Genomic DNA, 24,524 nt, shown 5'->3' on the forward strand with positions numbered 1-24,524 from the left:
ACAGACTCTGGGTGAGGAGAGGGTCAGTGTTTCCGGAGGAGATGGATAGTCTCTGGGTGAGGAGAGGGTCAGAGTGTCAGGAGGAGATGGAGAGACTCAGGGTGAGGAGAGGGTCAGAGTGTAAGGAGGAGTTGGACAGACTCTGGTTGAGGAGAGGGTGAGAGTGACAGGAGGAGTTGGAGAGACACTGGGTAAGCAGAGGGTCAGGGTGTCGGAAGGAGATGGAGAGACTCTGGATGCGGAGAGGGTCAGTTTGTTGGGAGAAGTTGGACAGACTCTGGGTGAGGAGAGGGTCATAGAGTCAAGAGGATTTGGTCAGACTCTGGGTGAGGAGAGGGTAAAAGAGTCAGGAGGATTTGGTCAGACTCTGGGTGAGGACAGGGTCAGGGTTTCAGGAGGAGATGGACAGGCTCTGTTTGAGGAAAGGGTCAGTGTTTCGGGAGGAGTTGGACAGACTCTAGGTGAGGAGAGGTTCAGACTGTCAGGAGGAGTTGGAGATACTCTGGGTGAGGAGAGTTTCAGAGTGTCGGGAGCTGTTGGACAGGCTCTGGGAGAGGAGAGGTTCAAGGTGTCAGTTGAAGTTGGACAGACTCTAGGTGATGAGAGGGTCAGAGCGTAAGGAGGATTTGGAGACCCTCTGGGTGAGGAGAGTGTCAGTGTGTCAGGAGGAGTAGGAGAAACTCCGGGTGAGGAGAGGGTCAGAGTGTCAGGAGGAGTTGGAGTGACTCTGGGAAGGATATGGTCAGGGTGTCTATAGGAGTTGAACAGGTTCTGGGAGAGGAGAGGCTCAAGGTGTCGGGTGAAGTTGGACAGACTCTAGGTGAGGAGAGGGTCAGATTGTCAGGAGGATTTGGAGACACTCTGGGTGAGGAGAGGGCCCGTGTGTCAGGAGGAGTTGGACAGACTCTGGGCGAGGAGAGGGTCAGATTGACAGGAGGATTAGCAGAACCTCCGGCTGAGGAGAGGGTCAGAGTGTCAGGAGGATTTGGAGAGACTCTGGGAAGGATATGGTCAGGGTGTCTAGAGGAGTTGAACAGGTTCTGGGAGAGGAGAGGCTCAAGGTGTCGGGTCAAGTTGGACAGACTCTAGGTGAGGAGAGGGTCAGAGTGTCAGGAGGAGATGGAGAGACTCAGGGTGAGGAGAGGGTCAGAGTGTAAGGAGGAGTTGGACAGACTCTGGTTGAGGAGAGGGTGAGAGTGACAGGAGGAGTTGGAGAGACACTGGGTAAGCAGAGGGTCAGGGTGTCGGAAGGAGATGGAGAGACTCTGGATGCGGAGAGGGTCAGTTTGTTGGGAGAAGTTGGACAGACTCTGGGTGAGGAGAGGGTCATAGAGTCAAGAGGATTTGGTCAGACTCTGGGTGAGGAGAGGGTAAAAGAGTCAGGAGGATTTGGTCAGACTCTGGGTGAGGACAGGGTCAGGGTTTCAGGAGGAGATGGACAGGCTCTGTTTGAGGAAAGGGTCAGTGTTTCGGGAGGAGTTGGACAGACTCTAGGTGAGGAGAGGTTCAGACTGTCAGGAGGAGTTGGAGATACTCTGGGTGAGGAGAGTTTCAGAGTGTCGGGAGCTGTTGGACAGGCTCTGGGAGAGGAGAGGTTCAAGGTGTCAGTTGAAGTTGGACAGACTCTAGGTGATGAGAGGGTCAGAGCGTAAGGAGGATTTGGAGACCCTCTGGGTGAGGAGAGTGTCAGTGTGTCAGGAGGAGTAGGAGAAACTCCGGGTGAGGAGAGGGTCAGAGTGTCAGGAGGAGTTGGAGTGACTCTGGGAAGGATATGGTCAGGGTGTCTATAGGAGTTGAACAGGTTCTGGGAGAGGAGAGGCTCAAGGTGTCGGGTGAAGTTGGACAGACTCTAGGTGAGGAGAGGGTCAGATTGTCAGGAGGATTTGGAGACACTCTGGGTGAGGAGAGGGCCCGTGTGTCAGGAGGAGTTGGACAGACTCTGGGTGAGGAGAGGGTCAGATTGACAGGAGGATTAGCAGAACCTCCGGCTGAGGAGAGGGTCAGAGTGTCAGGAGGATTTGGAGAGACTCTGGGAAGGATATGGTCAGGGTGTCTAGAGGAGTTGAACAGGTTCTGGGAGAGGAGAGGCTCAAGGTGTCGGGTCAAGTTGGACAGACTCTAGGTGAGGAGAGGGTCAGAGTGTCAGGAGGATTTGGAGACACTCTGGGTGAGGAGAGGGCCAGTGTGTCAGGAGGAGTTGGACAGACTCTGGTTGAGGAGAGGGTCAGTGTGTCAGGAGGAGATGGATAGACTCTGGGTGAGGAGAGGGTCAGAGTGTCAGGATTAGTTTGAGACACTCTGGGTGAGGAGAGGGTCAGAGTGTCTGGAGATGTTGGACAGACTCTGTGTGAGGAGAGGGTCAGGTTGTCAGGAGGAGTTGGAGAGACTCTGGGTGAGGAGAGGGTCAGGGTTTCTGGAGGAGTTGGACAGGCTCTGGGAGAGGAGAGGGTCAAGGTGTCGGGTGAAGTTGGACAGACTCTTGGTGAGGGGAGGGTCAGAGATTCAGGCGGATTTGGAGAGCATTGGGTGAGGAGAGTTTCAGTGTTTCAGGCGGAGTTGAACAGACTCTGGGTGAGGAGAGGGTCAGTGTGTCAGGAGGAGTTGGACAGACTCTGGGTGAGGAGAGGGTCAGTGTGTCAGGTGGAGTAGGAGTGAATGCGGGTGAGCAGAGGGCTAGGGTGTCAGGATACGGTGGACAGATTCTGGGTGAGGAGAGGGTCAGAGTGTCAGGAGGAGATGGAGAGACTCTGGGTGAGGAGAGGGTCACAGTGTTGGGAGGAGTTGGAGAAACTCTGGGTGAGGAGAGGGTCAGAGTGTCAGGAGGAGTTGGAGAGACTCTGGGTGAGGAGAGGGTCAGAGTGTCTGGAGATGTTGGACAGACTCTGTGTGAGGAGAGGGTCAGGTTGTCAGGAGGAGTTGGAGAGACTTTGGGTGAGGAGAGGGTCAGAGTGTCAGGAGGAGATGGAGAGACTCTGGGTGAGGAGAGGGTCACAGTGTTGGGAGGAGTTGGAGAAACTCTGGGTGAGGAGAGGGTCAGAGTGTCAGGAGGAGTTGGAGAGACTCTGCGTGAGGAGAGGGTCAGAGTGTCTGGAGATGTTGGACAGACTCTGGGTGAGGAGATTATCAGACTGTCAGGAGGAGTTGGAGATACGCTGGGTGAGGAGAGGGTCAGAGTGTCGGGAGATGTTGGACAGACTCTGTGTAAGGAGAGGGTCAGGTTGTCAGGAGGAGTTGGAGAGACTTTGGGTGAGGAGAGGGTCAGAGTGTCTGGAGGAGTTGGAGAGACTCTGGGTGAGGAGAGGGTCAGGGTTTCTGGAGGAGTTGGACAGGCTCTGGGAGAGGAGAGGGTCAAGGTGTCGGGTGAAGTTGGACCGAATCTTGGCGAGGGGAGTGTCAGAGCGTCAGGAGGATATGGAGACCATTGGGTGAGGAGAGTTTCAGTGTTTCAGGCGGAGTTGAACAGACTCTGGGTGAGGAGAGGGTCAGTGTGTCAGGAGGAGTTGGACAGAGTCTGGGTGAGGAGAGGGTCATTGTGTCAGGAGGAGTAGGAGTGACTGCGGGTGAGCAGAGGGCTAGGGTGTCAGGATACGGTGGACAGATTCTGGGTGAGGAGAGGGGCAGAGTGTCAGGAGGAGATGGAGATACTCTGGATGAGGAGAGGATCACAGTGTTGGGAGGAGTTGGAGAAACCCTGGGTGAGGAGAGGGTCAGAGTGTCAGGAGGAGTTAGAGAGACTCTGGGTGAGGAGAGGGTCAGGGTCTCAGGAGGAGTTGGACAGTCTCTGGGAGTAGAGAGGGTCAAGGTGTCAGGTGAAGTTGGACAGACTCTAGATGAGGAGAGGGTCAGAGTGTCAGGAGGATTTGGAGACACTCTGGGTGAGGAATGGGCCAGTGTGTCAGGAGGAGTTGGACAGACTCTGGGTGAGGAGAGGGTCAGTGTTTCCGGAGGAGATGGATAGTCTCTGGGTGAGGAGAGGGTCAGAGTGTCAGGAGGAGATGGAGAGACTCAGGTTGAGGAGAGGCTCAGAGTATAAGGAGGAGTTGGAGAGTCTCTGGGTGAGGAGAGGGTCAGAGTGTCAGGAGGGGATGGAGAGAATCTGGTTGAGCAGAGGGTCCGGGTGTTAGGAGGAGTTGGACAGACTCTGGTTGAGGAGAGGGTCATTGTGACAGGAGGAGTTGGAGAGACTCTGGGTAAGCAGAGGGGCAGGGTGTCGGGAGGAGATGGAGAGAATCTGGCTGAACACAGGGTCAGGATGTTAGGAGGAGTTGGACAGACTCTGGGAGCGGAGAGGGTCAGAGTGTCAGCAGGTGTTGGACAGACTCTGGGTGAGGAGAAGGTCCCAGTGTCAGGAAGAGTTGGACAGTCTCTGGGTGAGGAGAGGGTCAGGGTGTTGGGAGAAGTTGGACAGTCTCTGGGAGAGGAGATTGTCAGAGTGTCAGGAGGAGTTGGAGTGACACAGGGTTAGGAGAGGGTCTGAGTGTCAGGAGGGGATGGAGAGAATCTGGGTGAGCAGAGGTTCCGGGTGTTAGGAGGATTTGGACAGACTCTGGTTGAGGAGAGGGACCGAGTGACAGGAGGAGTTGGAGAGACTCTGGGTAAGCAGAGGGTCAGGGTGTCGGGAGGAGATGGAGAGACTCTGGGTGCGGAGAGGGTCAGTTTGTTGGGAGAAGTTGGACAGACTCTGGGTGAGGAGAGGGTCATAGAGTCAGGAGGATTTGGCCAGACTCTGGGTGAGGAGAGGGTAAAAGAGTCAGGAGGATTTGGTCAGACTCTGGGTGAGGACCGGGTCAGGGTTTCAGGAGGAGATGGACAGGCTCTGTTTGAGGAAAGGGTCAGTGTTTCGGGAGAAGTTGGACAGACTCTAGGTGAGGAGAGGTTCAGACTGTCAGGAGGAGTTGGAGATACTCTGGGTGAGGAGAGTTTCAGAGTGTCGGGAGCTGTTGGACAGGCTCTGGGAGAGGAGAGGGTCAAGGTGTCAGTTGAAGTTGGACAGACTCTAGGTGATGATAGGGTCAGAGCGTAAGGAGGATTTGGAGACCCTCTGGGTGAGGAGAGTGTCAGTGTGTCAGGAGGAGTAGGAGAAACTCCGGGTGAGGAGAGGGTCAGAGTGTCAGGAGGAGTTGGAGTGACTCTGGGAAGGATATGGTGAGGGTGTCTAGAGGATTTGAACAGGTTCTGGGAGAGGAGAGGCTCCAGGTGTCGGGTGAAGTTGGACAGACTCTAGGTGAGGAGAGGGTCAGAGTGTCAGGAGGATTTGGAGACACTCTGGGTGAGGAATGGGCCAGTGTGTCAGGAGGAGTTGGACAGACTCTGGGTGAGGAGAAGGTCAGTGTTTGCGGAGGAGATGGATAGTCTCTGGGTGAGGAGAGGGTCAGAGTGTCAGGAGGAGATGGAGAGACTCAGGGTGAGGAGAGGCTCAGAGTGTAAGGAGGAGTTGGAGAGTCTCTGGGTGAGGAGAGGGTCAGAGTGTCAGGAGGGGATGGAGAGAATCTGGTTGAGCAGAGGGTCCGGGTGTTAGGAGGAGTTGGACAGACTCTGGTTGAGGAGAGGGTCAGTGTGACAGGAGGAGTTGGAGAGACTCTGGGTAAGCAGAGGGGCAGGGTGTCGGGAGGAGATGGAGAGAATCTGGCTGAACACAGGGTCAGGGTGTTAGGAGGAGTTGGACAGACTCTGGGAGCGGAGAGGGTCACAGTGTCAGCAGGTGTTGGACAGACTCTGGGTGAGGAGAAGGTCAGAGTGTCAGGAAGAGTTGGACAGTCTCTGGGTGAGGAGAGGGTCAGGGTGTTGGGAGAAGTTGGACAGTCTCTGGGAGAGGAGATTGTCAGAGTGTCAGGAGGAGTTGGAGTGACACAGGGTTAGGAGAGGGTCAGAGTGTCAGGAGGGGATGGAGAGAATCTGGGTGAGCAGAGGTTCCGGGTGTTAGGAGGATTTGGACAGACTCTGGTTGAGGAGAGGGACCGAGTGACAGGAGGAGTTGGAGAGACTCTGGGTAAGCAGAGGGTCAGGGTGTCGGGAGGAGATGGAGAGACTCTGGGTGCGGAGAGGGTTAGTTTGTTGGGAGAGGTTGGACAGACTCTGGGTGAGGAGAGGGTCATGGAGTCAAGAGGATTTGGTCAGACTCTGGGTGAGGACAGGGTCAGGGTTTCAGGAGGAGATGGACAGGCTCTGTTTGAGGAAAGGGTCAGTGTTTCGGGAGAAGTTGGACAGACTCTAGGTGAGGAGAGGTTCAGACTGTCAGGAGGAGTTGGAGATACTCTGGGTGAGGAGAGTTTCAGAGTGTCGGGAGCTGTTGGACAGGCTCTGGGAGAGGAGAGGGTCAAGGTGTCGGTTGAAGTTGGACAGACTCTAGGTGATGATAGGGTCAGAGCGTAAGGAGGATTTGGAGACCCTCTGGGTGAGGAGAGTGTCAGTGTGTCAGGAGGAGTAGGAGAAACTCCGGGTGAGGAGAGGGTCAGAGTGTCAGGAGGAGTTGGAGAGACTCTGGGAAGGATATGGTCAGGGTGTCTAGAGGAGTTGAACAGGTTCTGGGAGAGGAGAGGCTCAAGGTGTCGGGTGAAGTTCGACAGACTCTAGGTGAGGAGAGGGTCAGAGTGTCAGGAGGATTTGAAGACACTCTGAGTGAGGAGAGGGTCAGAGTGTCAGGAGATGTTGGACAGACTCTGGGTGAGGAGATTTTCAGACTGTCATGAGGAGTTGGAGATACGCTGGGTGAGGAGAGGGTCAGAGTGTCGGGAGATGCTGGACAGACTCTGTGTGAGGAGAAGGTCAGGTTTTCAGGAGGAGTTGTAGAGACTTTGGGTGAGGAGAGGGTCAGAATGTCTGGAGGAGTTGGAGAGACTCTCGGTGAGGAGAGGGTCAGGGTTTCTGGAGGAGTTGGACAGGCTCTGGGAGAGGAGAGGGTCAAGGTGTCGGGTGAAGTTGGACAGACTCTTGGTGAGGGGAGGGTCAGAGCTTCAGGAGGATCTGGAGACCCATTGGGTGAGGAGAGTGTCAGTGTTTCAGGCGGAGTTGGACAGACTCTGGGTGAGGAGAGGGTCAGCGTGTCAGGAGGAGTAGGAGTGACTGCGCGTGAGCAGAGGACTAGGGTGTCAGGTCAAGTTGGACAGATTCTGGGTGAGGAGAGGGTCAGACTGTGAGGAGTAGATGGAGAGACTCTTGGTGAGGAGAGGGTCAGAGTGTTGGGAGGAGTTGGAGAAACTCTGGTTGAGGAGAGGGTCAGAGTGTCAGGAGGAGTTGGAGAGACTCTGGGTGAGGAGAGGGTCAGGGTCTCAGGAGGAGTTGGAAAGGCTCTGGGAGAGGAGAGGGTCAAGGTGTCGGGTGAATTTGGACAGCCTCTAGATGAGGAGAGGGTCAGAGTGTGAGGAGGATTTGGAGACACTCTGGGTGAGGAAAGAGCCAGTGTGTCAGGAGGAGTTGGAGAGACTCTGGGTGAGGAGAGGGTCAATGTTTCAGGAGGAGATGGAGAGTCTCTGGGTGAGGAGAGGGTCAGAGTGTCAGGAGGAGATGGAGAGAATCTGGGTGAGGAGAGGGTCAGAGAGTAAGGTGGAGTTGGAGAGACTCTAGGTGAGGAGAGGGTCAGAGTGTCGGGAGGATTTGGACAGTCTCTGGGTGAGGAGAGTGTCAGAGTCTCAGGAGGAGTTGGAGTGACTCAGGGTTAGGAGAGGGTCAGAGTGTCAGGAGCGGATGGAGAGAATCTGGGTGAGCAGAGGGTGAGGGTGTTAGGAGGAGTTGGACAGGCTCTGGTTGAGGAGAGGGTCAGAGTGTCACGAGCGGATGGAGAGACTCTGGGTAAGCAGAGTTTCAGGGTGTCGGTAGGAGATGGAGACACTCTGCGTGCGGAGAGGTTCAGTTTGTCGGGAGAAGTTGGACAGACTCTGGGTGAGGAGAGGGTCATAGAGTCAGGAGGATTTGGTCTGCCTCTGGTTGAGGAGAGGTTCAGAGTGTCAGGAGGAGTTGGAAAGGCTCTGTTTGAGCAGAGGGTCAGGGTGTCGGGAGAGGTGGGACAGACTCTAGGTGAGGAGAGGGTCAGAGTGTCAGGAGGAGTTGGACAGTCTCCGGTTGAGCAGAGGGTCAGGGTGTCGCGAGGAGTTGGAGAGACTCCGGATGAAGAGAGGGTCAGAGTGTCAGGAGGAGCTGGAGAGACTCTGGGTGAGGAGAAGCTCAGGGTATCGGGACGAGTTTGAGGGACTCTGGGTGAGGAGAGTGTCAGGGTGTCAGTGTGTCAGGAGGCGTTGGACAGATTCTGGGTGAGGAGAGGATCAGAGTGTCAGGAGGAGTTGGCAGATTTTGGTTGAGGAGAGGGTCAGACTGTCAGGAGGAGTTGGAGAGACTCTGGGAAGGATATGTTCAGGGTGTCTAGATGAGTTGTACAGGTTCTGGGAGAGGAGAGGCTCAAGGTGTCGGGTGAAGTTCGACAGACTCTAAGTGAGGAGAGGGTCAGAGTGTCAGGAGGATTTGGAGACACTCTGGGTGAGGAGAGGGCCAGTGTGTCTGGAGGAGTTGGAGAGACTCTGGGTGAGGAGAGGGTCAGAGTTTCAGGAGGAGTTGGACAGGCTCTGGGAGAGGAGAGGGTCAAGGTGTCGGGTGAAGTTGTACAGACTCTTGGTGAGGGGAGGGTCAGAGCTTCAAGAGGATTTGGAGACCCTTTGGGTGTGGAGAGTGTCAGTTTTTCAGGCGGAGTTGGACAGATTCTGGGTGACGAGAGGTTCAGTGTGTCAGGAGGAGTAGAAGTGACTGTGGGTGAGCACAGGGCTAGGGTGTAGGGAGAAGTTGGACAGATTCTGTGTGAGGAGAGGGTCAGAGTGTCAGGAGGAGATGGAGAGACTATGGGTGAGGAGAGGGTCAGCGTCTCAGGAGGAGTTGGACAGGCTCTGGGAGAGGAGAGGGTCAAGGTGTCGGGTGAAGTTGGACAGACTCTAGATGAGGAGAGGGTCAGAGGGTCAGGATTATTTGGAGACACTCTGGGTGAGGAGAGGGCCAGTGTGTCAGGAGGAGTTGGACAGACTCTGGGTGAGGAGAGGGTCAGTGAGTCAGGAGGAGATGGAGAGTCTCTGGGTGAGGAGATGGTTAGAGTGTCAGGAGGAGATGGATAGACTCTGGGTGAGGAGAGGGTTAGATTGTTGGGAGGAGTTGGAGAAACTCTTGTTGAGGAGAGTGTCAGAGTGTCAGGAGGAGATGGAGAGACTCTCGGTAAGCATAGGGTCAGGGTTTCGGGAGGAGATGGAGAGACTCTGGGTGCGGAGAGGGTCATTTGTCAGGAGAAGTTGGACAGACTCTAGGTGAGGAGAGGGTCATAGAGTCAGGAGGATTTAGTCTGACTTTGGGTGAGGAGAGGGTAAGAGTGTCAGGAGGCGTTGGAGAGACTCTGGGTGAGGAGGGGGTCAGGGTGTCAGCAGCAGATGGACAGGCTCTGGTTGAGGATAGGGTCAGTGTTGCGGGAGAAGTTGGAGAGACCCTGGGTGAAGAGAGGATCAGGGTTTCAGGAGGAGATGGACAGGCTCTGATTGAGGACAGGGTCATTGTTGCGGGAGAAGTTGGACAGACTCCAGGTGAGGAGAGGTTCAGACTGTCAGGAGGAGTTGGAGATACTCTGGGTGAGGAGAGTGTCAGAGTGTCGGGAGCCTTTGGACAGACTCTGGGTGAGGAGAGTTTCAGGGGGTCTGGAGGAGTTGGACAGGCTCTGGGTGAGGAGAGGGTCAGAGTGTGAGGAGGAGATGGAGAGTCTCTGGGTGAGGAGAGGGTCAGAGTGTCAGGAGGAGATTGAGAGACTCTGGGTGAGGAGAGGGTCAGACTGTAAGGAGGAGTTGGAGAGACTCTGGGTGAGGAGAGGGTCAGAGTATCGGGAGATGTTGGAGATTCTCTGGGTGAAGAGAGGGTCAGGGTGTTAGTAGTATTTGGTCAGACTCTGGGTGAGGAGAGGGTCAGCGTATCAGGACGAGTTGGGGAGACTCTGGGTTAGGAGAGGGTCAGAGTGTCAGGTGGAGATGGAGAGAGTCTGGCTGAACACAGGGTCAGGCTGTTAGCAGGAGTTGGACAGACTCTGGGAGCAGTGAGGGTCAGATTGTCAGGAGGAGTTGGACACTCTCTGGGTGAGGAGAGGGTCAGAGTGTCAGGAGGAGTTGGAGAGACTCTGGGAAGGATATGTTCAGGGTGTCTAGATGAGTTGTACAGGTTCTGGGAGATGAGAGGCTCAAGGTGTCGGGTGAAGTTCGACAGACTCTAGGTGAGGAGAGGGTCAGAGTGTCAGGAGGATTTGGAGACACTCTGGGTGAGGAGAGGGCCAGTGTGTCTGGAGGAGTTGGAGAGACTCTGGGTGAGGAGAGGTTCAGAGTGTCAGGAGGAGTTGGACAGGCTCTGGGAGAGGAGAGGGTCAAGGTGTCGGGTGAAGTTGTACAGACTCTTGGTGAGGGGAGGGTCAGAGCCTCAAGAGGATTTGGAGACCCTTTGGGTGTGGAGAGTGTCAGTTTTTCAGGCGGAGTTGGACAGATTCTGGGTGACGAGAGGTTCAGTGTGTCAGGAGGAGTAGAAGTGACTGTGGGTGAGCACAGGGCTAGGGTGTAGGGAGAAGTTGGACAGATTCTGTGTGAGGAGAGGGTCAGAGTGTCAGGAGGAGATGGAGAGACTATGGGTGAGGAGAGGGTCAGCGTCTCAGGAGGAGTTGGACAGGCTCTGGGAGAGGAGAGGGTCAAGGTGTCGGGTGAAGTTGGACAGACTCTAGATGACGAGAGGGTCAGAGGGTCAGGATTATTTGGAGACACTCTGGGTGAGGAGAGGGCCAGTGTGTCAGGAGGAGTTGGACAGACTCTGGGTGAGGAGAGGGTCAGTGAGTCAGGAGGAGATGGAGAGTCTCTGGGTGAGGAGATGGTTAGAGTGTCAGGAGGAGATGGATAGACTCTGGGTGAGGAGAGGGTTAGATTGTTGGGAGGAGTTGGAGAAACTCTTGTTGAGGAGAGGGTCAGAGTGTCAGGAGGAGATGGAGAGACTCTCGGTAAGCATAGGGTCAGGGTTTCGGGAGGAGATGGAGAGACTCTGGGTGCGGAGAGGGTCAGTTTGTCAGGAGAAGTTGGACAGACTCTAGGTGAGGAGAGGGTCATAGAGTCAGGAGGATTTAGTCTGACTTTGGGTGAGGAGAGGGTAAGAGAGTCAGGAGGCGTTGGAGAGACTCTGGGTGAGGAGAGGGTCAGGGTGTCAGCAGGAGATGGACAGGATCTGATTGAGGATAGGGTCAGTGTTGCGGGAGAAGTTGGAGAGACCCTGGGTGAAGAGAGGGTCAGGGTTTCAGGAGGAGATGGACAGGCTCTGATTGAGGACAGGGTCATTGTTGCGGGAGAAGTTGGACAGACTCCAGGTGAGGAGAGGTTCAGACTGTCAGGAGGAGTTGGAGATAATCAGGGTGAGGAGAGTGTCAGAGTGTCGGGAGCTTTTGGACAGACTCTGGGTGAGGAGAGTTTCAGGGGGTCTGGAGGAGTTGGACAGGCTCTGGGTGAGGAGAGGGTCAGAGTGTCAGGAGGAGATTGAGAGACTCTGGGTGAGGAGAGGGTCAGACTGTAAGGAGGAGTTGGAGAGACTCTGGGTGAGGAGAGGGTCAGAGTATCGGGAGATGTTGGAGATTCTCTGGGTGAAGAGAGGGTCAGGGTGTTAGTAGTATTTGGTCAGACTCTGGGTGAGGAGAGGGTCAGCGTGTCAGGACGAGTTGGGGAGACTCTGGGTTAGGAGAGGGTCAGAGTGTCAGGTGGAGATGGAGAGAGTCTGGCTGAACACAGGGTCAGGCTGTTAGGAGGAGTTGGACAGACTCTGTGAGCAGTGAGGGTCAGATTGTCAGGAGGAGTTGGACAGACTGGGTGAGGAGAGGGTCAGAGTGTCAGGAGGAGTTGGACACTCTCTGGGTGAGGAGAGGGTCAGGGTGTTGGGAGAAGTTGGACAGACTCTGGGTGAGCAGAGTGTCAGAGTGTCAGGAGGAGTTGGAGTGACTCAGGGTTAGGAGAGGGTCAGAGTGTCAGGTGGTGATGGAGAGAATCTGGGTGAGCAGAGGGTCAGGGTTTTACGAGGAGTTGGACAGACTCTGGTTGAGGAGAGGGCCAGAGTGTCAGGAGGAGTTGGAGAGACTCTGGGTAAGCAGAGGGTCAGGGTGGCGGGAGGAAATGGAGAGACACTTGGTGCAGAGAAGGTCAGTTTGTCGGGAGAAGTTGGACAGACTCTGGGTGAGGACAGGGTCAGGGTTTCAGGAGGAGATGGACAGGCTCTGGTTGAGGAAAGGGTCAGTGTTTCGGGAGAAGTTGGACAGACTCCAGGTGAGGAGTTGTTCAGACTGTCAGGAGGAGTTGGAGATACTCTGGCTGAGGAGAGGGTCAGAGTGTCGGGAGCTGTTGGACAGACTCTGTGTGAGGAGAGTTTCAGGGTGTCTGGAGGAGTTGGACAGGCTCTGGGAGAGTAGAGGGTCAAGGTGTTGGTTGAAGTTGGACAGACTCTAGGTGAGGAGAGGGTCAGAGCGTAAGGAGTATTTGGAGACCCTCTGGGTGAGGAGAGTGTCAGTGTGTCAGGAGGAGATGGCCTGACTCTGTTTGAGGAGAGGGTCAGTGTGTCAGGAGGAGTAGGAGAGACTCCCGGTGAGCAGAGGGCTAGGGTGTCAGGAGAAGTTGGACAGACTCTGGGAGAGGAGAGGGTCAGAGTGTCAGGAGGAAATGGATAGACTCTGGGTGAGGAGAGGGTCAGAGTGTTTCGAGGATTTGGAGAAACTCTGGTTGAGGAGAGGGTCAGAGTGTCAGGAGGAGTTGGAGAGACTCTGGGAAGGATAAGGTCAGGGTGTCTAGAGGAGTTGGACAGGTTCTGGGAGAGGAGAGGGTCAAGGTGTCGGGTGAAGTTGGACAGACTCTAGTTGAGGAGATGGTCAGAGGATCAGGATTATTTGGAGACACTCTGGGTGAGGAGAGGGCCAGTGTGTCTGGAGGAGTTGGACAGACTCTGGGTGAGGAGAGGGTCAGTAAGTCAGGAGGAGATGGAGAGTCTCTGGGTGAGGAGATGGTTAGAGTGTCAGGAGGAGTTGGAGAGACTCTGGGTGAGGATAGGGTCAGAGTGTCAGGAGATGTTGGACAGACTCTGGGTGAGGAGAGGGTCAGAGTGTCAGGAGGTGTTGTAGTGACTCTTGGAGAGGAGAGTCTCAGCTTGTCAGGAGAAGTTGGAGAGGCTCTGGGTGAGGAGATGGTCAGGGCGTCAGGAAAAGTTGGACAGGCTCTGGGTGAGGAGAGGGTCAGTGTGTCTGGCGAATTTGGACAGACGCATGGTGAGGAGAGGGTAGAGAGTCAGGAGGAGTTTTAGAGACTCTGGGTGAGGAGAGGGTCAGGGTGTCAGGAGCAGTTGGACAGGCTCTGGGTGAAGATAAGGTCAGGGTGTCGGGAGGAGTTGGAGAAACTCTGGGTGAGGAGAGGGTCAGTTTCTGAGGAGGAGATGGAGAGTCTCTGGGTGAGGAGAGGGTCAGAGTGTCAGGAGGAGATTGAGAGACTCAGGGTGAGGAGAGGGTCAGAGTGTATGGAGGAGTTGGAGAGACTCTGGGTGAGGAGAGGGTCAGGCTGTCAGGGGGAGTTGGAGAGACTCTGGGTGAAGAGAGGGTCAGGGTGTCAGGAGGAGTTGGGGAGACTCTGGGTTAGGAGAGGGTCAGAGTGTCAGGAGGAGATCGAGAGAGCCTGGCTGAACACAGAGTCAGGGTGTTAGGAGGAGTTGGACAGACTCTGGGAGCAGTGAGGGTCAGAGTGTCAGGAGGAGTTGGACAGACTCGGGGTGAGGACAGGGTCAGAGTCTCAGGAGGAGTTGGACACTCTCTGGGTGAGGAGAGGGCCAAAGTGTTGGGAGAAGTTGGACAGACTCTGGGTGAGGAGAGTGTAAGAGTGTCAGGAGGAGTTGCAGTGACTCAGGGTTAGGAGAGGGTCAGAGTGTCAGGTGGTGATGGAGAGAATCTGGGTGAGCAGAGGGTCAGGGTCTCAGGAGGAGTTGGACAGGCTCTGGGAGAGGAGAGGGTCAAGTTGTCGGGTGAAGTTGGACAGACTCTGGGAGTGGAGAGGGTCAAGGTGTCAGGTGAAGTTGTACAGACTCTTGGTGAGGGGAGGGTCAGAGCGTCAAGAGGATTTGGAGACCCTTTGGGTGTGGAGAGTGTCAGTGTTTCAGGCGGATTTGGACAGATTCTGGGTGACGAGAGGTTCAGTGTGTCAGGAGGAGTAGAAGTGACTGAGGGTGAGCACAGGGCTAGGGTGTCAGGAGATGTTGGACAGATTCTGGGTGAGGAGAGGGTCAGAGTGTCAGGAGGAGATGGAGAGACTCTGGGTGAGGAGAGGGTCAGAGTGTCAGGTGGAGTTGGAGAGACTCTGGGTGAGGAGAGGGTCAGGGTCTCAGGAGGAGTTGGACAGGCTCTGGGAGAGGAGAGGGTCAAGTTGTCGGGTGAAGTTGGACAGACTCTAATGAGGAGAGGGTCAGAGTGTCAGGAGGATTTGGAGACACTCTGGGTGAGGAGAGTGTCAGTGTGTCAGGAGGAGTTGGCCAGACTCTGGGTTAGGAGAGGGTCAGTGTGTCAGGAGGAGATGGAGAGACTCCGGGTGAGCAGAAGGCTACGGTGTCAGGAGAAGTTGGACAGACTCTGGGTGAGGAGAGGGTCAGAGTGTCAGGAGGAGATTGAGAGACTCTGGGTGAGGAGAGGGTCAGAGTGTAAGGAGGAGTTGGAGAGACTCTGGGTGAGGAGTGGGTCAGAGTATCGGGAGATGTTGGAGAGACTCTGGGTGAAGAGAGGGTCAGGGTGTTAGTAGTATTTGGTCAGACTCTGGGTGAGGAGAGGGTCAGCGTGTCAAGAGGAGTTGGGGAGACTCTGGGTTAAGAGAGGGTCAGAGTGTCAGGAGGAGATGGAGAGAGTCTGGCTGAACACAGGGTCAGGGTGTTAGGAGGAGTTGGACAGACTCTGGGAGCAGTGAGGGTCAGAGTGTCAGGAGGAGTTGGACAGAATCTGGTTGAGGAGAGGGTCAGAGTGTCAGGAGAAGTTGGACAGTGTCTGGGTGAGGAGAGGGTCAGGGTGTTGGGAGAAGTTGGACAGACTCTGGGTGAGCAGAGTGTCAGAGTGTCAGGAGGAGTTGGAGAGACTCTGGGTAAGCAGAGGGTCAGGGTGTCGGGAGGAGATGGAGAGAAACTGGGTGCAGAGAGTGTCAGTTTGTTGGGAGAAGTTGGACAGACTCTGGGTGAGGACAGGGTCAGGGTTTCAGGAGGAGATGGACAGGCTCTGGTTGAGGAAAGGGTCAGTGTTTCGGGAGAAGTTGGACAGACTCCAGGTGAGGAGTTGTTCAGACTGTCAGGAGGAGTTGGAGATACTCTGGCTGAGGAGCGGATCAGAGTGTCGGGAGCTGTTGGACAGACTCTGTGTGAGGAGAGTTTCAGGGTGTCTGGAGGAGTTGGACAGGCTCTGGGAGAGGAGAGGGTCAAGGTGTCGGTTGAAGATGGAAAGACTCTAGGTGAGGAGAGGGTCAGAGCGTAAGGAGGATTTCGAGACCCTCTGGGTGAGGAGAGTGTATTTGTGTCAGGAGGAGTTGGCCAGAATCTGGTTGAGGAGAGGTTCAGTGTGTCAGGAGGAGTAGGAGAGACTCCAGGTGAGCAGAGGGCTAGGATGTCAGGAGAAGTTGGAGAGACTTGGGAGAGGAGAGGGTCAGAGTGTCAGGAGGAGATGCAGAGTCTCTGGGTGAGGAGAGGGTCAGAGTGTTTCGAGGAGTTGGAGAAACTCTGGTTGAGGAGAGGGTCAGAGAGTCAGGAGGAGTTGGAGAGACTCTGGGAAGGAAATGGTCAGGGTGTCTACAAGAGTTGGACAGGTTCTGGGAGATGAGAGGGTCAAGATGTCGGGTGAATTTGGACAGACACTAGGTGAGGAGAGGGTCAGAGTGTCAGGAGGATTTGGAGACACTCTGGGTGAGGAGAGGGCCAGTGTGTCAGGAGGAGTTGGACAGACTGTGGGTGAGGAGAGGGTCAGTGTGTCAGGAAGAGTTGGAGAGTCTTTGGGTGAGGAGAGGGTCAGAGTGTCAGCAGGAGTTGGAGAGACTCTTGGTGAGGAGAGGGTCAGAGTTTCGGGAGATGTTGTACAGACTCTGGGTGAGGAGAGGGTCAGAGTGTCAGGAGGAGTTGTAGTGACTCTTGGTGAGGAGACTCTCAGCTTGTCATGAGAAGTTGGAGAGACTCTGGGTGAGGAGAGGGTCAGGGTGTCAGGAAAAGTTGGACAGGCTCTGGGTGAGGAGAGGGTCAGAGTGTCAGGAGATGTTGGACAGACTCTGCGTGAGGAGATTTTCAGACTGTCAAGAGGAGTTGGAGATATTCTGGGTGAGGAGAGGGTCAGAGTGTCGGGAAATGTTGGACAGTCTCTGTGTGAGGAGAGGGTCTGGTTATCAGGTGGAGTTGGAGAGGCTTTGGTTGAGGAGAGGGTCAGAGTATCTGGAGGTGTTGGAGAGACTCTGGGTGAGGAGAGCGTCAGGGTCTCAGGAGGACTTGGACATTCTCTGGGAGTGGAGAGGGTCAAGGTGTCGGGTGAAGTTGGACAGACTCTAGATGAGGAGAGTGTCAGAGTGTCAGGAGGATTTGGAGACACTCTGGGTGAGGAAAGGGCCAGTGTGTCAGGAGAAGTTGGACAGACTTTGGGTGAGGAGAGGGTCAGAGTGTCAGGAGGAGATGGAGAGACTCTGGGTGAGGAGAGGGTCAGTGTGTATGGAGGAGTTGGAGAGACTCTGGGTGAAGAGAGGGTCAGAGTTTTAGTAGTATTTGGTCAGCCTTAGGGTGAGGAGAGGGTAAGCATGTCAGGAGGAGTTGGAGAGACTCTGGGTTAGGAGAGGGTCAGTGTCAGGAGGAGATCGAGAGAATCTGGCTGAATACAGGGTCAGGGTGTTAGGAGGAGTTGGACAGACTCTGGGAGCGGAGAGGGTCAGAGTGTCAGGAGGAGTTGGACAGACTCTGGGTGAGGAGAGTGTCAGAGTGACAGAAGGAGTTGGAGTGACTCAGGTTTAGGAGAGGGTCAGAGTGTCTGGAGTGGATGGAGAGAATCAGGGTGAGCAGAGGGTCAGGTTGTTAGGATGCGTTGGAAGCCTCTGGTTGAGGAGAGGGTCAGAGTGTCTGGAGGAGATGGAGAGACTCTGGGTAAGCAGAGGGTCAGGGTGTCGGGAGGAGATGGAGACACTCTGGGTGCGGAGAGGGTCATAGAGTCAGGAGGATTTGGTCAGACTCTGGGTGAGGAGAATGACAGAGTGTCAGGAGGAGTTGGACATGCTCTCTTTGAGGAGAGGTTCATGGTGTCGGGAGAGTTTGGACAGACTCTAGGTGAGGAGAGGATCAGAGTGTCCAGAGGAGTTGGACAGTCTCCGGTTGAGGAGAGGGTCAGGGTGTCGCGAGGAGTTGAAGAGACTCTGGGTGAGGAGAGGGTTAGGGTGTCAGGAGGAGTTGGAGAGACTCAGGATGAAGAGAGGGTGAGAGTGTCAGGAGGAGCTGGAGAGACTCCGGATGAAGAGAGGGTCAGAGAGGCAAGAGGAGCTTGAGAGACTCTGGGTGAGGAGAAGCTCAGGGTGTCGGGACGAGTTGGAGAGACTCTGGGTGAGGAGAGTGTCAGGGTGTCAGGGTGTCAGGAGGCGTTGGACAGATTCTGGGTGAGGAGAGGATCAGAGTGTCAGGAGGAGTTGGCAGATTTTGGTTGAGGAGAGGGTCAGAGTGTCAGGAGGAGTTGGACAGACTCTAGTTGAGGAGCGGGTCAGAGTGTCAGGAGGTGCAGAAAGACACTGGGTGACGACAGGGTCAGTCTGTCCGGAGAAGTTGGACAGACTCGACGTGAGTCGATGGTCAGGGTGTCAGGAGTAGTTGGAGAGATTCCGGATAATGAGAGGTTCAGAGTGTCAGGAGGACATGGAGAGACTCTGGGTCAGGAGTGGGTCAGGATGTCAGGAGGAGTTGGGGAGACCTTAGGTGAGGAGAGGGTAAGAGTGTCAGGAGGATTTGGAGAGACTCTGTGTGAGGAGAGGTTCAGGGTGTCAGGAGGAGATGGACAGACTCTGGTTGAGGATAGGGTCAGTGTTGTGGGAGAAGTTGGAGAGCCCCTCGGTGAGGAGAGGGTCATGGTTTCAGGAGGAGATGGACAGGCTCTGTTTGAGGAAAGGGTCAGTGTTTCGGGAGAAGTTGGACAGACTCTAGGTGAGGAAAGGTTCAGACTGTCAGGAGGTGTTGGAGATACTCTGGGTGAGGAGAGTGTCAGAGTGTCAGGAGCTGTTGGACAGAATCTGGGTGAGGAGAGGTTCAGGGTGTCTGGAGGAGTTGGACAGGCTCTGGGAGAGTAGAGGGTCAAGGTGTCGGTTGAAGTTGGACAGACTCTAGGTGAGGAGAGGCCAGAGTGTCAGGAGGATTTGGAGACCCTCTGGGTGAGGAGAGTGTCAGTGTGTCAGGAAGAGTTGGATAGACTCTGGGTGAGGAGAGGGTTAGTGTGTCAGGAGGAGTAGAAGAGACTCCGGGTGAGCAGAGGGCGAGGGTGTCAGGAGAAGTTAGACAGTCACTGGGTGAGGAGAGCGTCTGAGTGTCAGTAGGAGATGGAGATACTCTGGGTGACGAGACGGTAAGAGTGCATCGAGGAGTTGGAGAAACTCTGATTGAGGAGTGTTTCAGAATGTCAGGAGGAGTTCGAGAGACTCTGGGTGAGGATATGGTCAGGGTGGCTACAGGAGTTGGAGAGGTTCTGGGAGAGGAGAGGGTCAAGGTGTAGGGTGTAGTTGGACAGACTCTGGGTGAGGAGAGGGCCAGTGTGTCAGGAGGAGTTGGACATACTCTGGGTGAGGAGAGGGTCAGTGTGTCAGGAGGAGATGGAGAGTCTCTGGGTGAGGAGAGGGTCAGAGTGTCAGGAGGAGATGGATAGAATCTGGGTAAGGAGAGGGTCAGAGTGTCAGGAGGAGTTGGAGAGACTCAGGGTGAGGAGAGGGTCAGAGTGTCGGGAGATGTTGGACAGACTCTGTGTGAGGAGAGGGTCAGAGTGTCAGGAGGAGTTGTAGTGACTCTTGGTGAGGAGACTCTCAGCTTGAGAGGAGAAGTTGGAGAGGCTCTGGCTGAGGAGATGGTCAGGGTGTCAGGAGAAGTTGGAGAGACTCTGGGTGAGGAGAGGGTCAGAGTATCGGGAGATGTTGGAGATTCTCTGGGTGAAGAGAGGGTCAGGGTGTTAGTAGTATTTGGTCAGACTCTGGGTGAGGAGAGGGTCAGCGTGTCAGGACAAGTTGGGGAGACTCTGGGTTAGGAGAGGGTCAGAGTGTCAGGTGGAGATGGAGAGAGTCTGGCTGAACACAGGGTCAGGCTGTTAGGAGGAGTGGGACAGACTCTGGGAGCAGTGAGGGTCAGATTGTCAGGAGGAGTTGGACAGACTGGGTGAGGAGAGGGTCAGAGTGTCAGGAGGAGTTGGACACTCTCTGGGTGAGGAGAGGGTCAGGGTGTTGGGAGAAGTTGGACAGACTCTGGGTGAGCAGAGTGTCAGAGTGTCAGGAGGAGTTGGAGTGACTCAGGGATGGAGAGGGTCAGAGTGTCAGGTGGTGATGGAGAGAATCTGGGTGAGCAGAGGGTCAGGGTTTTACGAGGAGTTGGACAGACTCTGGTTGAGGAGAGGGTCAGAGTGTCAGGAGGAGTTGGAGAGACTCTGGGTAAGCAGAGGGTCAGGGTGGCGGGAGGAGATGGAGAGACACTTGGTGCAGAGAAGGTCAGTTTGTCGGGAGAAGTTGGACAGACTCTGGGTGAGGACAGGGTCAGGGTTTCAGGAGGAGATGGACAGGCTCTGGTTGAGGAAAGGGTCAGTGTTTCGGGAGAAGTTGGACAGACTCCAGGTGAGGAGTTGTTCAGACTGTCAGGAGGAGTTGGAGATACTCTGGCTGAGGAGAGGGTCAGAGTGTCGGGAGCTGTTGGACAGACTCTGTGTGAGGAGAGTTTCAGGGTGTCTGGAGGAGTTGGACAGGCTCTGGGAGAGTAGAGGGTCAGGGTGTCGGTTGAAGTTGGACAGACTCTAGGTGAGGAGAGGGTCAGAGCGTAAGGAGTATTTGGAGACCCTCTGGGTGAGGAGAGTGTCAGTGTGTCAGGAGGAGATGGCCTGACTCTGTTTGAGGAGAGGGTCAGTGTGTCAGGAGGAGTTGGAGAGACTCCCGGTGAGCAGAGGGCTAGGGTGTCAGGAGAAGTTGGACAGGCTCTAGTTGAGGAGATGGTCAGAGGATCAGGATTATTTGGAGACACTCTGGGTGAGGAGAGGGCCAGTGTGTCTGGAGGAGTTGGACAGACTCTGGGTGAGGAGAGGGTCAGTGAGTCAGGAGGAGATGGAGAGTCTCTGGGTGAGGAGATGGTTAGAGTGTCAGGAGGAGTTGGAGAGACTCTGGGTGAGGATAGGGTCAGAGTGTCAGGAGATGTTGGACAGACTCTGGGTGAGGAGAGGGTCAGAGTGTCAGGAGGTGTTGTAGTGACTCTTGGAGAGGAGAGTCTCAGCTTGTCAGGAAAAGTTGGACAGGCTCTGGGTGAGGAGAGGGTCAGTGTGTCTGGCGAATTTGGACAGACGCATGGTGAGGAGAGGGTAGAGAGTCAGGAGGAGTTTTAGAGACTCTGGGTGAGGAGAGGGTCAGGTGTCAGGAGCAGTTGGACAGGCTCTGGGTGAAGATAAGGTCAGGGTGTCGGGAGGAGTTGGAGAAACTCTGGGTGAGGAGAGGGTCAGTTTCTGAGGAGGAGATGGAGAGTCTCTGGGTGAGGAGAGGGTCAGAGTGTCAGGAGGAGATTGAGAGACTCAGGGTGAGGAGAGGGTCAGAGTGTATGGAGGAGTTGGAGAGACTCTGGGTGAGGAGAGGGTCAGGCTGTCAGGGGGAGTTGGAGAGACTCTGGGTGAAGAGAGGGTCAGGGTGTCAGGAGGAGTTGGGGAGACTCTGGGTTAGGAGAGGGTCAGAGTGTCAGGAGGAGATCGAGAGAGCCTGGCTGAACACAGAGTCAGGGTGTTAGGAGGAGTTGGACAGACTCTGGGAGCAGTGAGGGTCAGAGTGTCAGGAGGAGTTGGACAGACTCGGGGTGAGGACAGGGTCAGAGTGTCAGGAGGAGTTGGACACTCTCTGGGTGAGGAGAGGGCCAAAGTGTTGGGAGAAGTTGGACAGACTCTGGGTGAGGAGAGTGTAAGAGTGTCAGGAGGAGTTGCAGTGACTCAGGGTTAGGAGAGGGTCAGAGTGTCAGGTGGTGATGGAGAGAATCTGTGTGAGCAGAGGGTCAGGGTTTTATGAGGAGTTGGACAGACTCTGTTTGAGGAGAGGGTCAGAGTGTCAGGAGGAGTTGGAGAGACTCTGGGTGAGGACACGGTCAGAGTGTCAGCAGGAGTTGGTGAGACTCTGGGTGAGGAGAGGGTCAGAGTGTCAGGAGGAGTTGGAGAGACTCTGGGTAAGCAGAGGGTTAGGGTGTCGGGAGGAGATGGCGAGAAACTGGGTTCAGAGAGGGTCAGTTTGTCGGGAGAAGTTGGACAGACTCTGGGTGAGGACAGGGTCAGGGTTTCAGGAGGAGATGGACAGGCTCTGGTTGAGGAAAGGGTCAGTGTTTCGGGAGAAGTTGGACAGACTCCAGGTTGCGGAGTTGTTCAGACTGTCAGGAGGAGTTGGAGATACTCTGGTTGAGGAGAGGTTCAGTGTGTCAGGAGGAGTAGGAGAGACTCCGGGTGAGCAGAGGGCTAGGGTGTCAGGAGAAGTTGGACAGACTCTGGGAGAGGAGAGGGTCAGAGTGTCAGGAGGAGATGGAGAGTCTCTGGGTGAGGAGAGGGTCAAAGTGTTTCGAGGAATTGGAGAAACTCTGGTTGAGGAGAGGGTCAGAGTGTCAGGAGGAGTTGGAGAGACTCTGGGAAGGATATGGTCAGGGTGTCTACAGGAGTTGGACAGGTTCTGGGAGAGGAGAGGGTCAAGGTGTCGCGTGAAGTAGGACAGAAACTACGTGAGGAGATGGTCAGAGTGTCAGGAGGATTTGGAGACACTCTGGGTGAGGAGAGGGCCAGTGTGTCAGGAGGAGTTGGACAGACTCTGGGTGAGGAGAGGGTCAGTGTGTCAGGAGGAGTTGGAGAGACTCTGGGTGAGGAGAGGGTCAGAGTGAAAGGAGGAGATGGATAGACTCTGGGTGAGGAGTGGGTCAGTGTGTCAGGAGTAGTTGGCCAGACTCTGGTTGAGGAGAGGTTCAGTGTGTCAGGAGGAGTAGGAGAGACTCCGGGTGAGCAGAGGGCTAGGGTGTCAGGAGAAGTTGGACAGACTCTGGGAGAGGAGAGGGTCAGAGTGTCAGGAGGAGATGGAGAGTCTTTGGGTGAGGAGAGGGTCAAAGTGTTTCGAGGAATTGGAGAAACTCTGGTTGAGGAGAGGGTCAGAGTGTCAGGAGGAGTTGGAGAGACTCTGGGAAGGATATGGTCAGGGTGTCTACAGGAGTTGGACAGGTTCTGGGAGAGGAGAGGGTCAAGGTGTCGCGTGAAGTAGGACAGACTCTGGGAGTGGAGAGGGTCAAGGTGTCAGGTGAAGTTGTACAGACTCTTGGTGAGGGGAGGGTCAGAGCGTCAAGAGGATTTGGAGACCCTTTGGGTGTGGAGAGTGTCAGTGTTTCAGGCGGATTTGGACAGATTCTGGGTGACGAGAGGTTCAGTGTGTCAGGAGGAGTAGAAGTGACTGAGGGTGAGCACAGGGCTAGGGTGTCAGGATAAGTTGGACAGATTCTGGGTGAGGAGAGGGTCAGAGTGTCAGGAGGAGATGGAGAGACTCTGGGTGAGGAGAGGGTCAGAGTGTCAGGTGGAGTTGGAGAGACTCTGGGTGAGGAGAGGGTCAGGGTCTCAGGAGGAGTTGGACAGGCTCTGGGAGAGGAGAGGGTCAAGTTGTCGGGTGAAGTTGGACAGACTCTAATGAGGAGAGGGTCAGAGTGTCAGGAGGATTTGGAGACACTCTGGGTGAGGAGAGTGTCAGTGTGTCAGGAGGAGTTGGCCAGACTCTGGGTTAGGAGAGCGTCAGTGTGTCAGGAGGAGATGGAGAGACTCCGGGTGAGCAGAAGGCTACGGTGTCAGGAGAAGTTGGACAGACTCTGGGTGAGGAGAGGTTCAGAGTGTCAGGAGGAGATTGAGAGACTCTGGGTGAGGAGAGGGTCAGAGTGTAAGGAGGAGTTGGAGAGACTCTGGGTGAGGAGTGGGTCAGAGTATCGGGAGATGTTGGAGAGGCTCTGGGTGAAGAGAGGGTCAGGGTGTTAGTAGTATTTGGTCAGACTCTGGGTGAGGAGAGGGTCAGCGTGTCAGGAGGAGTTGGGGAGACTCTGGGTTAAGAGAGGGTCAGAGTGTCAGGAGGAGATGGAGAGAGTCTGGCTGAACACAGGGTCAGGGTGTTAGGAGGAGTTGGACAGACTCTGGGAGCAGTGAGGGTCAGAGTGTCAGGAGGAGTTGGACAGAATCTGGTTGAGGAGAGGGTCAGAGTGTCAGGAGATGTTGGACAGTGTCTGGGTGAGGAGAGGGTCAGGGTGTTGGGAGAAGTTGGACAGACTCTGGGTGAGCAGAGTGTCAGAGTGTCAGGAGGAGTTGGAGAGACTCCGGGTGAGCAGAGGGCTAGGATGTCAGGAGAAGTTGGACAGACTTGGGAGAGGAGAGGGTCAGAGTGTCAGGAGGAGATGGAGAGTCTCTGGGTGAGGAGAGGGTCAGAGTGTTTCGAGGAGTTGGAGAAACTCTGGTTGAGGAGAGGGTCAGAGAGTCAGGAGGAGTTGGAGAGACTCTGGGAAGGCTATGGTCAGCGTGTCTACAGGGGTTGGACAGGTTCTGGGAGATGAGAGGGTCAAGGTGTCGGGTGAATTTGGACAGACACTAGGTGAGGAGAGGGTCAGAGTGTCAGGAGGATTTGGAGACACTCTGGGTGAGGAGAGGGCCCGTGTGTCAGGAGGAGTTGGACAGACTGTGGGAGAGGAGAGGGTCAGTGTGTCAGGAAGAGTTGGAGAGTCTCTGGGTGAGGAGAGGGTCAGAGTGTCAGGAGGAGATGGATAGACTCTGGGTGAGGAGAGGGTCAGAGTGTCAGCAGGAGTTGGAGAGACTCTGGGTGAGGAGAGGGTCGGAGCTTCGGGAGATGTTGGACAGACTCTGGGTGAGGAGAGGGTCAGAGTGTCAGGAAGAGTTGTAGTGACTCTTGGTGAGGAGACTCTCAGCTTGTCATGAGAAGTTGGAGAGGCTCTGGGTGAGGAGATGATCAGGGTGTCAGGAAAAGTTGGACAGGCTCTGGGTGAGGAGAGGGTCAGAGTGTCAGGAGATGTTGGACAGACTCTGGGTGAGGAGATTTTCAGACTGTCAGGAGGAGTTGGAGATATTCTGGGTGAGGAGAGGGTCAGAGTGTCGGGAAATGTTGGACAGTCTCTGTGTGAGGAGAGGGTCTGGTTATCAGGAGGAGTTGGAGAGACTTTGGTTGAGGAGAGGGTCAGAGTATCTGGAGGAGTTGGAGAGACTCTGGGTGAGGAGAGCGTCAGGGTCTAAGGAGGACTTGGACAGGCTCTGGGAGAGG

Source organism: Carcharodon carcharias, chromosome 10 (genome assembly GCF_017639515.1).
Source record: "Carcharodon carcharias isolate sCarCar2 chromosome 10, sCarCar2.pri, whole genome shotgun sequence".
Lineage (NCBI taxonomy): Eukaryota > Metazoa > Chordata > Chondrichthyes > Lamniformes > Lamnidae > Carcharodon > Carcharodon carcharias.